Below are 13,539 nucleotides of genomic sequence, written 5' to 3' on the forward strand. Positions count from 1 at the left end.
ACTCAAACAATTGCAAGGTTTGAGTTAATGCTTTTGGTAAAAATACTGGGAACTTCAGAAAATATATTATTAAATAAATTGCTTAGGTGAGATCAGTGAAGTGTGGCAACAGTCCTTTATGTACCTATAACAAAAGGTTCAGTACTTTTCTGCCAGGGTTACAGAGAAGTGTTACAGATGAAAACAAGAAGAAAAAGGGCAGGTGAATATCTGCCACGACATAGACATGCACTTTTCTGGGGGAGAGGGTGAAGGTTCCTGGATCTCTATTCAGAATATTCTAAATCATCTTTTGGGGTCTTTACACGGAAAGTCATCTAAAGACATCTTAAAGGCCTTCTTTTAGCTTACATTGCCAAGCAGTACAGGGGAGACAGTGTTCCTCTTTTAAGCTTAATAGATTTGCAAATGCCTAGCGTTAGTACCTGAACCACAAATATGCCCAGAAATAGAAACAGCTGCTAGGCTGAGAGTGCAATTAGCTGATGTGCATACAAATCCTTGCTTATGGAACGCAAAAGGAGAAATTCTGAATGCCTGGCTGAACAGCTACATGGACTTTGCAAAAGTTGGATGTGACTTGATTTTCCTTCTGGTAGGAGTTATTTGACAGAGGCAGACAATACATCTTTCTACGCCACATGCCATTTTAATCACTGGGCAGAGACTAACACCAGTGTTAATACTGATATCTTCTAAAATTAGCTACTGTGCTGTCTGCATGAGGAACCAAATGCTGAGCTCCAAATCTGTCCAAGGGTATTTCCTATTCTGCAGGTGGTCATACTGTGGAGTCACTTTCTTGGCACAAAACTTGTTTTGCATTTTGGAAATATTTTCAACATACAAATATATCCAGTGAAAAATTACCTGTGTGCATTTCCCCAGACTGACATATTCTACCTTGAAATGACTCAATATCTCTCTCAGAAAAAAAAAAAAACATTTTATAATGCTTATAATTAAAAAGGCTAATGCCCTGATATTTTTCATTGCTTTAGTAATATTTTTCTCTGACAGTCATACAAAATAGCCCATTCAGGCAGCTCAAATCTATTCCTCTGTTAAACACCATGTTTTAACCATGTTAAAATACCCTCCTGTCTTATGATTTGAATGATTTTTTTTTTGGCTGAGATGCTTGTTATTGTTGCTTTTATAATTAATACAATTTAATGAGTAAAAAAAAAAAACAAACACAACAATTCTGGAAATCGTAATTCAAGGAAATGATGGCACATAAAATTGAGCAGATTTTTCAACATATGCGGAAGAAGAAGAATAACCACCTCCAGTATTAAGCCTAACAACTTTGACTGGATTTTAGTCTGAAATATTTTTTATGACTAGACTAATAAACTACCAATATTCTCTCATTAATTTCATCTAGAATCTTTTAATTCCCAGCTTTATAATTGCCACCTCCAAAGGCTAGGGCTTCACAAGTTTAAAATTAGACATCAAAAGATGGGACTTATTTAATGCAAGCATGACATATCTTCGAGAACTGTACTTAAGGCTCCCAGTTATGTCTTCACAGTGTTACATTCCTGCCAATCTTCTTTTAATAATCTGTAAATCAGATGTACCAGTATCCGCTGAGGAGATACAAAGTCTATGCTAAATATAAAAATGACTTGCATCTGGAAGAAAAAAAAAAAACAGAGAGCAAAGAGCACTCTCAGAAATCTGTTTAATAATTGAAATATTACTTGTTTATTTGCAAAACAGGTAAAATGACTGAGTGCTGACTAAAGTAGCATAGGGGACAGGCACAGACTCTGAAGAGTAGACCAAGACATTACAGTTTACAGAACTTGAAATGCCAGCAGACGATAGGTGATGTAAGGCTGAAAAAGCAGCTAATGAAAACAGAGTGCAGAATACAAAACAAAGAACAGGGTTCAGGCACAGGGTGGATACCACAACTCATAGTATGGGGAGCACCCTCGGGGATCCACAGGACACAACTGCCACTCTAATGTGTCCCTGGTCACTGGTGGCACAAAGGCAGGAGGGTCTGGTTGAGTGAGATCAGGCTGGCCAAAAAGCTGCAGTCAAATGGTAGAGCAAGCAGCAAGCAATTTGCCCTCCTCTTCCCCTCAGTATGTTTCTTGAAATCAAGTCTTTTTACCTGCCGAAAATCCATGATGAGAAAATGAAAGAAAGCTGGTCAAATTCATTTTTATTACACTGGATAAAATTCATAGGCTGTCTTCAGCAACCATTACAGTACAGAATGTCGTTACATACACAGCATGCAACTTATCCAGTGGAAATTCAGGCAGGGCAACATGGCTATTGGTTATTTTAGTTCACCTACATCTTCACTGTGAGACTAACATTAATTTGCTAACAGAAGCTTTTTTTATGGTTTTAATGTAAAAAAAAAAAAAAAGTTATCCATCCATTTGCTTTATGACAGCATGCGTAATCTAACTTTAAGGGACATTTGAGGCAATTTTAATGCATTACCTTCTTCTATCACGTTTCAGAAACTTGCTCTGTTCCATTCATCACTAGCAGATATTCAACTGCTTTCGATGATATCTCCTAAGACAGTGGTTCTGAACAATGCCCTGGTTTTTAGAAAGGCACAGTGAAACTGCTTCTCCACACATCTTATCTCTTCACTCTGCATGCACACACTGTAAGCTTAGCGCTTAGAAAACTGGAGTAACCATTGTAATTTTTAACTTACAGTTTTGTCAAATGTATGTTACCAACAGGTGACACCAAAAAGGCTACTGAGAATATGGTCATATATAAGCAATTGAATATTGTTTTGTCTTTGATAATCTTGGTCCTAAATCTGGGGTACCTTTCAAAAAAAGCTCTCGAAACAGTTTACAGCTTCGAGAATATAAAAAACCTTGATTCTGAATGCATACCTACAAAAACCTTTCCTTTTCCACAACCTTCCATCTGGCAGGAATAAGACCAAAAAAAAAAAAGAGAAGAAAGAAAAAAGAGAAAAAGATGTACTTGGAGGCTTAAACTGTTAGATAGCTCCAATCCTTTCACTTTTGTGATCTCCAGGCCTTCTTCTATTCAACCTGGTCTCTAGCTGTTTATTCTGATAGTTGTCAGGGAGAGGGACAGGATCTGAGAAGGGATCACAATAACCTCCACACTGGCTCCAGCCAGGTCATTTAGCATAGCATCCTCTCAAAAAACAGCCTGTAGCAGACATTTCAAAGGAACGCATAGCAAGCCTTACAAAAATAAAATTTAAAAAATTGGTCTGAAGAATATTTTCCTTTGCTCCTAATTGGTTTGACATCTAAAACAGGATTTTGGAAATAAAAAAGGAGTCTTGGAAGATATCTATTAGAATATAAACATTCTAACATTGTGTTTTCATGCAATCATGCAATCTTATAAGATTTATGACATTTTACAAATATACAAGATGTATCTGCCTAAAAGGTCTACTTGATGTTGATGAAGTGTCGGGCATGACAAGACATGTCACTTGAAAGGCATAAATTTCTCTGTGTAATCAGACCACTTGGTGATATTAACAAAATTTGAGGGTATGTTAAGACACTCTGCTATAACTGTAACTGCTTCCTTGAACGTTTAGCTTCAGATTCTTCGGCTTTCCAATCATCTGAGGGCTCTTTCTCATGAAGGCAAGTGGAGAGGGAGAGCTCAATTAATTACTCTCACTCAGACTTTGCATTGCCATGCATTAGTCAAATGAATCCAAAAACCAGTTTTTCCCCAGAAGTAACACATCAAAATGAAAGATATAAATATTAGGCATACAGAACCCTTTTTATTCTAGTCTGCTTCTGTGCTGCTGACAACTAAAGAAGCAAATGTAAATTATTCCCTGACATATTCAGCCACTTCAGCCATCACTGCCTCCCTTAATGACCTGTTGTCTGAATTATAAGGATGACTCCTCCCACCTCCAGGAGTCCTGCTTCCAGGTAAAGCAGCAGTGGCCAGCAACCTTCCTTCCCAGGGCTTTGGCCCCACGGTAAATGTGCCCACAGAAAGCAGACCACTGTTGTTCCCAGCTCTGCCCTGTGAAGCCATGTACCCAGGATGCTGTGCTCTGTGTTTCCATGTAAACCAGCCCTTCACTACTGCCCCACACCCAGAGCCCAAACAGCAAAAAGGAGGGGCAGACGACATGCAACTTCTACACCAGAGGGCTTGATATCAAGAAAGCTGAGCTCAAAACTCTCTGAAGATGATACATGATAGCTACTGTCATCCAAAATCCAAGAAGAAAACTCTCTAACTCCTGTGTGGTGTTAGAAAGTGGCATTTCTTTATTCCTCACGATGCGCATCGGGCAACTTGACAAGAAAGCCTACGTTCTCAGAGTTCAGGTTCTATATTTATACAGTGAAGACATACATATGCAGTACTTTGGCATACATATTCACTCTTTTTCGAGAGCATATAGATACGTGCTAATGTCCCTTTGGGAATGCTCAGTAGTATTCAGGGTGGTCAAGTGCCCACCTACTTCTTCCCTTTTTTCACCATCAACTTCATCACTGAACCCTTTGACTCACTTTCATTCACTTTTCTCCAGTTTGGAAGATTTCCATTGCTTATTAGACCACAGTGAAACACTTTTTAAAAACAATGTATGTGGAACCTGAGGAAAAAATGTCCCTGCATGTTTTGAGGCGAAAGATAAAAGCATTCTATTGTGACTCCAGTACTTCTCATAAGGCAAAATCATTGAGGCAGAAAATAAGAAAATTCTATTATGTCCCCAGTGCAGAATTATTGAGGAAAAAACAAGACTGTTCACCCAATAAAGCTGAAATGGAAAGTTTTAGAATTATCACTTATGGATTCTTTTTGCTAAACTTAGTTTATATCGATTCTTAAACTAATGTACTAATCCATATTGCTATGCAAACCAACCTATGTCACTATCCATCCTCTGAAAACACAGTGGAAGCATCTTCCTTTCCAGTGTCATTTTTCACTGATGCTTGTTGATATCGAATTTCTGAAAGTACACAAATACATTTGAAGGAAACACTTTATGAACCGATTTTTATTCATGTGGTCTAGCATTGAACTCGAAACAAACTCAGAAATATGGATTTGCATTCTCACCACTTCAAAATATTGGGATACTGTCATCAATGACTTTGATTTTCACTCTTAATGAAGATGGGTTAATGCGCAAGATATGTGGAGGAATCTCTTCCAAACCATTCAGCACAACATAGCTGCAGAGAAGATAAGAATATGTTCAATGCTGGTATGAAATACTTCGCTCCCCTGTTCTACTTGTTATTGATACTGCTTGCAATTTATTTAGTATGCAATGTGTTTTGCACTGCAAGGACAGGCATAGTTTTCTGAAGCTGCATGCAAACCTAGCCAATTGCATTTGATTAGGTATCAGTGAACATGCAGCGTTGTAGCCCAGATATTGCTGTACAATAAACAGTGCATGCAACATTATTCTAATTCAATCCAGTGCATAATTACGCTCATGCAAATAACAAGCAGTGAAAACTTATTACACTATAACAGATTTAACAGTAAGCTTACAAATACTAGATGAATTGCGAATTCCTTACCTGATCTTTGCTTTCTAAAAAGCCTGAGGGAACAAATGGTGGGGTCACAAAAGCTTGAAGGCACAATGCACCTTTCTCTGTTGATGGTGACAGGTTTCAGATGAATGACTTCTTGACACCTGCACCTGTTAGCTGAGCATTCTCGCCTTTAAGTCCTCTTTTTTCCTCCTCTAGGTCTAAAATTAAATGCTTCTGTTCATCTTGTTCCTTAAGAAAGTCATCTTGACCTTACAAGTATTACAGGAATTGTCACCTGATTATTAATGATGTACCATGCAGATCCAGATGGCTTTTATTTTTCATTACGTTAAACTACTGACCCTTGGCTTGCACTTCCATTTATTTGCTCAAAAGTACATTACATTCATTATAGAAAAGAATGAATGCCGCACAACTTGTTAGTACACTATTCAAGCTTTCCCATAATTAAAGAATTTTAAAACTTTAAACATGCAGTGATAAAAAATATTTTATAAATTGTACTAAGCTATTCATTTTTCAAAATCCAAAATTAGGATGACCAATATGGGAACACGTGAGTACCTGGAGTGGCATGAGAGAGATAAGGTTGCATTCTTTGGCTCCCCGCCTCTCCCCTCCTCCCCTTTTCTGGGCCGTTGCTAGGAGGGGTGACTCAACCCTCCTCAGCATCCCTCACTGTAGCGCCTGTCATTCCCTTTGTTCGCTCTACACCCCCTTATCTAGTTCATAATTAAGTGAATGCTGTTCTGAAACAATTCTAAATAAATGTGTTCCACATCAATTCCCCCCTTTTCTCTAATCTAGCAATCTTCGCGTTGTTAGATGATACCATTCTCTCCTAAGGATTTATGAAAATACACCCTGCTTTCCATCTTTTAGCGAATTTTTTGCTGTTTCCTCGTCTCATAATTTTCACCTGGTTGTTTAGACATACACAAGAAACAACGTAACATATGAATATTCCAGAAAGAGTAGGACTATGCAAGTCATGAAGAGTTGCTTTAGCCAGGCAAAGTTCGGTAACCAACTGGTTAATTTGTTCCACAGTTCTGTAAATCCGAATTAAGTATCGTAGTTGTATACTGAATTTAGATCCCTTTTTTCCTATTGTCACAATCTTATTTGCACATCTACGCCTAACTCCTGCTCCACCCCATATGTCCAAATGATGGAGGGAATCCCATACTGAGGGAGTTCCATTCCTCCATCTCTTGGCAAGGCTGTAGATATCCAACAGTCAGTGAAGTTTAGGCTAGCCACAACTCCTTCAGTGATGTTTAAGTATGTATTTTCATACCAGGCTAAAGCAAATCGTATATAATACATGCAACTTATAAAACACATTCTAAACATATTGTCTCTTAATCCTTAGTTTCAGCGGTCTGGCCTTCTCAATAGTCCACTGGGATTGAGATGTCTTCTCAACTTGTGTGTAGCGGATCTATGATGCTTGTTCTTTTATCTTCACTATATATATGATGTTCTGGAACCCCAAATCTTGGTATTATCTCTTGTAACGATATTTTAGTTACTTCCTGCACTTTCTTTGTCCTGCAAGAGAAAGCCTCTGGCTAACCTGAAAAGGTGTCTTTTAATACCAGTATATGCCTATACCCCCTTTTCTTGGGAGTTCAGATAAATCAATTTGCCATTGTTGTTCAGGATAATTTCCCTTCCCTATTTGTCCCAATGGGACCCTGGGGCCCATTCTAGGATTAAACAAATCTCACATGCTGTGTTACCTGTTTAATGGTGGTGTATAAATGTATAAATTCTAAGCCACAATTTGTTGGCTCAGGTATTTATACAGGGCCTCCAGTGAGTTTTCCTTTGCTCAGCCATGATTATGGCCCATAACAGGGAGATGGGAACTATTATTTTGTTCTCAACCCTAACCCACCCTCCTTTTCCAACCTGCCCTCCTAAGTCCTTTATCAATTTTTGGTCCTCTCTTGAATATCTTGGTTTACCTTCAATTTGAATTTTTCTGTCTGGAACCAAAGCCTGCACCTCTTTGTCCTTCGCTTCTGCCACTCTTTGTTTCTCGCTCATCTAATGCATTGCCCATTTCTTTGGTTGTTTCTCCCTTCCGGTGGGCTTTACAATACATCATAGCCACCTTCTCAGGTAGTTGTACTGCTTCTAGTGCAACTGCTACTGTTCTTCCCAGTTTCTTTCTTTCATTACAATCCCTGTTTCTTTATACTCTCCAAGCCCCCTCAATTAATTTATCCAGGTCCTATATTTCGCTTCCTTTAATCTGTATTTCATTGGGAGGAAATAAAGACATTCTTACTCTGGTTAGCGAAAGACCTTGAGAGGTGTAAATAAGTTTGGCAGACATGGAGGAAGAAAATCGAAAGATTGTAACTATTTATGTCAGACAGTACCTCTTGACATAATCACCAGACATCTAGCTTGTACACCTGGCATGGGTGTGAGCAGATGCTATAAAGGTCAAACTGACCAGGGGCAAGCCCCAACAAACCTGAGGTTTCTGATAGAAGTGAGTGGCAAGGAACCATGGGTCCATGTGTGACAAAGGAGCAGAAGGCAGATTGCCAAATGATGAAAAACCCCATCAATTACGTATGGATCTCACTTTACGTCCCAGCCAGAAACAAACATGGGAGACAACCTGCGCAGAAGGAGGTGAGCAACAACACTGAGCTGCATTTCACACAGGAACGGTTCCATGGCAAGCTGGGAGTGGTGGGCGGCACATTGCTGAGTGGCTGCTGACAGAGTACTGCACCGAGATGGGAGTCCCTGTTGGCTCCTTCCTCATCAGGGAGAGTGAGACATTTGTTGGAGACTACGTTCTGTCCTTCTGGTGTAATGGAAGGGTGCAGCATTGCTGCATCCACTGGAGGCAGGACGCAGGCATCCCCAGGTTGTTCCTGACTGACAACTTGGTGTTTGACAGCCTGTTCAATCTCATCACCTATTACGAGGAGACACCACTGAGGTACAACAGGTTTAAAATGAGGCTGAAAGACCCAGTTCCTCAGTCTAACACCCACAACAGCAAAGACTGGTACCAACCTTACCAGAACCCAAGCTGAGCCTGTGCTGATGTGGGTGCCATAGGACGGCACAAAGGGGACGAGCCAAGCTCCAGCACCATCTCCTTCAGAGCAAGGTGGAAGATCCAGCACTGCTGCATGCAGCAGGAGAGTCATGTTTAATAAGGCACTTGAAGAAGTGCATATTGTTCAAGTTCATCACAAGCAATAAAAGTGTTCTGCACTAACAACAGAGTCGATGTCTAATTGCCACGGTTAAACCTTGTTCTTATTTGCCTTCCTCAACCTGTATGAGGATCTTTGGGCAGGATTTCAAAAGGGCATAGAGGGGTTTTACCAGTATTCCATAGTTGTATATCTATAGGCGGCACCACCTCATCATCCCTAGGAAAGTCTGGAGCTCCTTAGTTGTTTGAGGTTCCAGAGTCCGGCAAATTGCTTCCTTCCTTGTTGTTCCTAGGGTTCAGAATCCAGAAGCGATTTCATAATGCAGATAGGTTACTTGTGGTCATGCCCCCTAGGCTTTCTGTGGAGAAACGATAACCATTAAGTCTGAGAAAGTTTAGTAGACTAATTGTCCTTGTTGCACACCTCCTTTGTTTCAGTAGCTATCAGAAGGTCATTCACGTACTGTAACAGGGTTCCTTGTCCTGGGGCTGTATCCATTGCTCCAGGTCTTTGGCAACTTGGTTCCCAAAAAGAGTGGGGCTAATTTTGAACCCTTGGGGAATCAGGATTCTCACACACACAAGGCAGACATTAGCTGACTTTCGGGCCTCAATGGTAGACCAAAGAAGGCATCTTTTAGGACCAGAATGGTAAACCATGCCTATTCCCCTGATAATTTTGTGAGCAGCATATATGGGTTTGCTACCATTGGTTATAAATCCTCCACTATTCTATTGATAGTCCTTAAATCTTGTACTATCTAGTAGCTCCTGTCTGGTTTTCTAACTGGGAGGATGGGTGAGTTTTGACTCACATTCCACTAACAACCCAAATTTCTGAAAATGATCACTTATTGGTTGGATTCCTTTATTGTCTTTGCATTTGTGGGGGTACTGTTAATCCAAAACAGCTGGGCTCCCTGCTTTATTCTCATTGCTATTGGTGCTGTATTCTTAGGCCTATGTGGGTTTTTTACTGCCCACACCCCAGGATAAACTTGATTACTTGCTTCATCTGGGATTCTGGTCCCAGCAGGGGTAGTGATCAGTGCTAAACTAAGTATCTTTTTAAATTGATCTTCTTTTACCTTAAATTCCAATTTTCTTTTCCTAAACTTTAATTCAGCTTCCAGTTGTTCTAGTAGATCTTGCCCTAGTAAAGACTTTGGTGAATTTGGCATGTGCAAAATTTGTGTATCCCTACCTGTTTATCTATACTAAATTATAAAGGCTTAAGAAAGTAAGCCTTCTCACCTTGGACAATGGCTTCCTTTACGGTTACAAATTCATCACTTACTGAGTTAGAGAAGTATTTAACACTGAACAAGTTGCTCCAGTGTCTACTAAAAATTCCACACTTTGCTGCAATTCCTTCCCTAATTTAATTTTCTCCAATCTTAACTGTTATTGCATCTGTTTCCAAATCCAGTGCTGCTTTTTGCACTAACTGCTTTTCTGTTCAATAGGGGCGGAATGCTCCTGGGCCCTTCTAACCCCCCCCCCAAGCTCTTCTTGAGGACGTGTTTGGGTCCTAGAGCTCTGCCTTAGTGCAGCAACAGCAATAGCTACTATATCTCAACCCCTCCCCTCCAGAGGCTTCCCATGCTAACACTGGGATATCAAGTTTCCTCGGTCTCTGCAGGTGAAGGTGATTCTTGTTTCCTGTGTGTCCTGTGTCTCCTGCCTTTGCAAAAACAACCTTAACTGCAAAATGGTATTATAATTCAGAGTGCCATTTAAAGCCATTTTTCACCACCTCCCAGCCATTAATTACAATATTTAATTAAAGACTTCTTGCTCACAGGGCCCCTAGGCTCTCCAGCAATATCTTGAGTAGGGTTTGCCTGGGAACTTCCTTTCCCCATGCTCCCCTGTACTGAACTTTATTGATTCTTTGTTCCCAAAAGTCCACCCCCTATAGCTAGTATATTAGTTTGACCAAGTACATATTCCTCTTTAAAGGCCAGTCCACAACCCCAACCGAAATGCCAGTTTCCTCTATCCCACTGTAATTCCTGGACAGTATTACAGTCAACCCTCTGGTAATAATTACAGGATTGCAACCATTTTCAGGATGAAATAAACATCCAGTTATACTCGATACCCACATTCACACCACTCACACCTTTGATCAAATATTTAGCATTCACAGTATATGGCAGCTTCTTATAAAGTCTCCTTTGCTGGGAAATGGAGTCTGCCTATTTCCTCAGGGCACGGGAACACCGAATCACCGAATTCCCTGGAATTATATTGTAAATGGAATTCCACAAATAATTTTATAACAGAAACTAAACAATTACAAAGATAACAATGACAAACACAGTTGTTACTAAAACCAGTTTGAACACTTAACCCGTTACATAGGTCCTACCAGGCCCCCTCCTGGCAGCTAACTGCAAATGCCCCCCCACTGTCTGGTCACTTTAAACTACAGATCTGGCACATGTTTATGGTCACGTTTTTTCCAGAGTATTACAAAGCTTACATTCCCGAGCACATTATAGCCTCACTCTCGGGATGCCTCGTGAGTTATACATGAGAGTTCTCGGAATTCTCGAGATACCTCCCTAAGTGGGACCCCCTTCCCGACGGGTGTGCTCCCACACCGATCACGATCACTCAACTATTAGCAGTGGATCCACCCTCAGGGGGAGCACCCTCGCTCCTCTATTCCTGTTTAGGACGTCTCCTTACGACTTATGGGTCCTCTGCACCTGCAGTATACCTGGTCTGTGTCCAGGTTTCTTTCTCTGCTCCGCGGTGCCGGGTCCGGGTGAGGGAGCCTTTCTGAGAATCCTCGGGGCACACCTAAAGGGTCCCCGTCCCAGTCAGCCCTGCAGATTAGCCAACTCTTCTGGCTGGCTCATCAAATTGACTTGCGGAATCAAACTCTATAACCACAAAGTAGTTATATATCAGGTACATTTATTCAGCACTATGCACACACGCTGGGTGCAAGTGGGGTAGCCCCTTCTCGCCTGCACACCACAAAGTGACAGTTAAGGATGTTTATAGAGACAAGTTATACATATGCAAGAATAGGAGGGGATATTACAGTTGCTTCCAAGAAATTAATCATAGATTATTCTGATATTACAATTAGAATAGGAGGGGCTATTACAATTGATTCCAAAAAGTTAGGCATAGATTATTGTGATATTACTATTAGAATAGGAGTGGATATTACAATTGATTCCAAGAACTTATTATCATATTTTCCACTCCTAGCTGTTAAGCCCAATTGCTGACTTATCGTGACTTGCAGGTTTTATTTCCCCCTGTAGTGGAATTCCTAGGTCATAGCCTGAACCACCCTGAACCAATATATGAGCACATGAGGCCTGGAGCAGCATGAGAGAGATAAGGCTACATTCTTCGGCTCTCATTCTTTGGCTCCCCCCCCAGCTCCGCTTCTCCAAGCTGTAGCTAGGAAGGGTGAGTCAACCCCCCTCTATATCCCTCTCTATAGCGCCCATCATTGCCTTTGTTCGCTCTACATTCCCTTACCTAGTTCACAATTAAGCGAATGCCATTCTGAAACAATTCTCAAGAAATATTTTCCACGCAAGGATAAAAATACCTTTTGTCAGGCACCACCAAATTTGTAAAAAATCTCACGATGATGAGTATGACAAGTGAAAGTGTTTGCTCACTGCTTTCACACCAAGATAAATGTGTATCTACAAGTTTAACATTTTAATTTACAAAAAATGTGAAAACGTGGAAAAGAAAATCCAAGTCATAAGTTAGACACAACGGCACTAGATGTTATGGATTGGTGGTAACTGTAATTCACCCCATGATTATGACAGGAAAAAACCCTTATCTGTTGATACCTTGGCTTCAATCCTGTTCCTGGTGTTGAAATTACCATTTATGATTTGGCAAAATAGTCCATGCATTCATATTGACATGTATTCTCTCCTAATGTGTTAACTATAAAGGATGGAATTTTCAAAGTCATAAATACATCTTTTCTCATTTTCCTCCTATATAATATGGATGTCTAATCAATTAGCTAAGTGGAAATGGTAGCCAGATTTTTAATTAATTGCTAAATGTTCACCAGTGATGCAAGAGCCACATGACAAGCACTAATTCCCTTTTTCACAGAGTTATCAGGAAGTGAGACTAATGGTTCCCCAAAATAATGCCCAGTATTTGCAGAAGGGCCAGTGACTACACAACTCAATCACACAATGACTGAGCCAGTTTGGTTTTTTTTTTTCTATGAATTGGTGCTACTCATCTTTCCTAGAGGATCTGTTCCTGCTCTGAGCCAGCAGAAAGATAACTTGATATATAAAATATGATGTACAAAATAACCAAGAGATAGGGAGGGGAAAAAAAAAAAAAAGCAAATATAGGATTCTTAAAGATTGATGTCCTTTGCTGGAGTTCTGCAATACAGAGGAAGAGCAAAGACAAGAAAGCAAGCAGGTGCAGGTAGATGCTTCACCTGAGAGTGAGTGTTTTGTATATGTCAAGCACAATGCACACCAGTTAGGAAAAAGTATATCCAGGTTTCCACACACACCAGATAACTTGGGTTATCTTTTCTGAATTACTTTTACGCTGTTTGGCAAATAGTGCATGATACCAGAAATAAGATTGGCCCAACATGGATCAGTTTCCTCTGTGATTGGTTTTGCAAAGTCTAGGAAAAAAACAGCATTATATTGAACAGTTATGATAGAAGCTTATATCCATAAAGTAGGTTTGAATTATGAAGTAGTGGGTCAGAAAAGAATCAAAGCTGCTAGGAAGTCTCTTTCTCCAGATACTGAAAAAAGC

At 40.2% G+C, this 13,539-nt stretch overlaps 1 protein-coding gene and 1 long non-coding RNA gene across 3 annotated transcripts in view; both read right to left on the reverse strand.

The window, feature by feature from the left end:
• SHC3 (SHC adaptor protein 3) overlaps positions 1-13,539 on the reverse strand; it is an 82,873-nt gene that overhangs the window by 28,203 nt on the left and 41,131 nt on the right. The window lies entirely within an intron of this gene.
• Positions 1,425-5,431, reverse strand: LOC146542235 (uncharacterized). The gene is made up of 3 exons (XR_014880341.1): positions 5,095-5,431; positions 4,897-4,984; positions 1,425-2,134 (listed from the first exon to the last, which is right to left on the reverse strand). It is a non-coding gene; the product is annotated as an uncharacterized LOC146542235 (long non-coding RNA).

This window comes from Meleagris gallopavo, chromosome Z (genome assembly GCF_905368555.1).
Source record: "Meleagris gallopavo chromosome Z, MGAL_WU_HG_1.1, whole genome shotgun sequence".
NCBI lineage: Eukaryota > Metazoa > Chordata > Aves > Galliformes > Phasianidae > Meleagris > Meleagris gallopavo.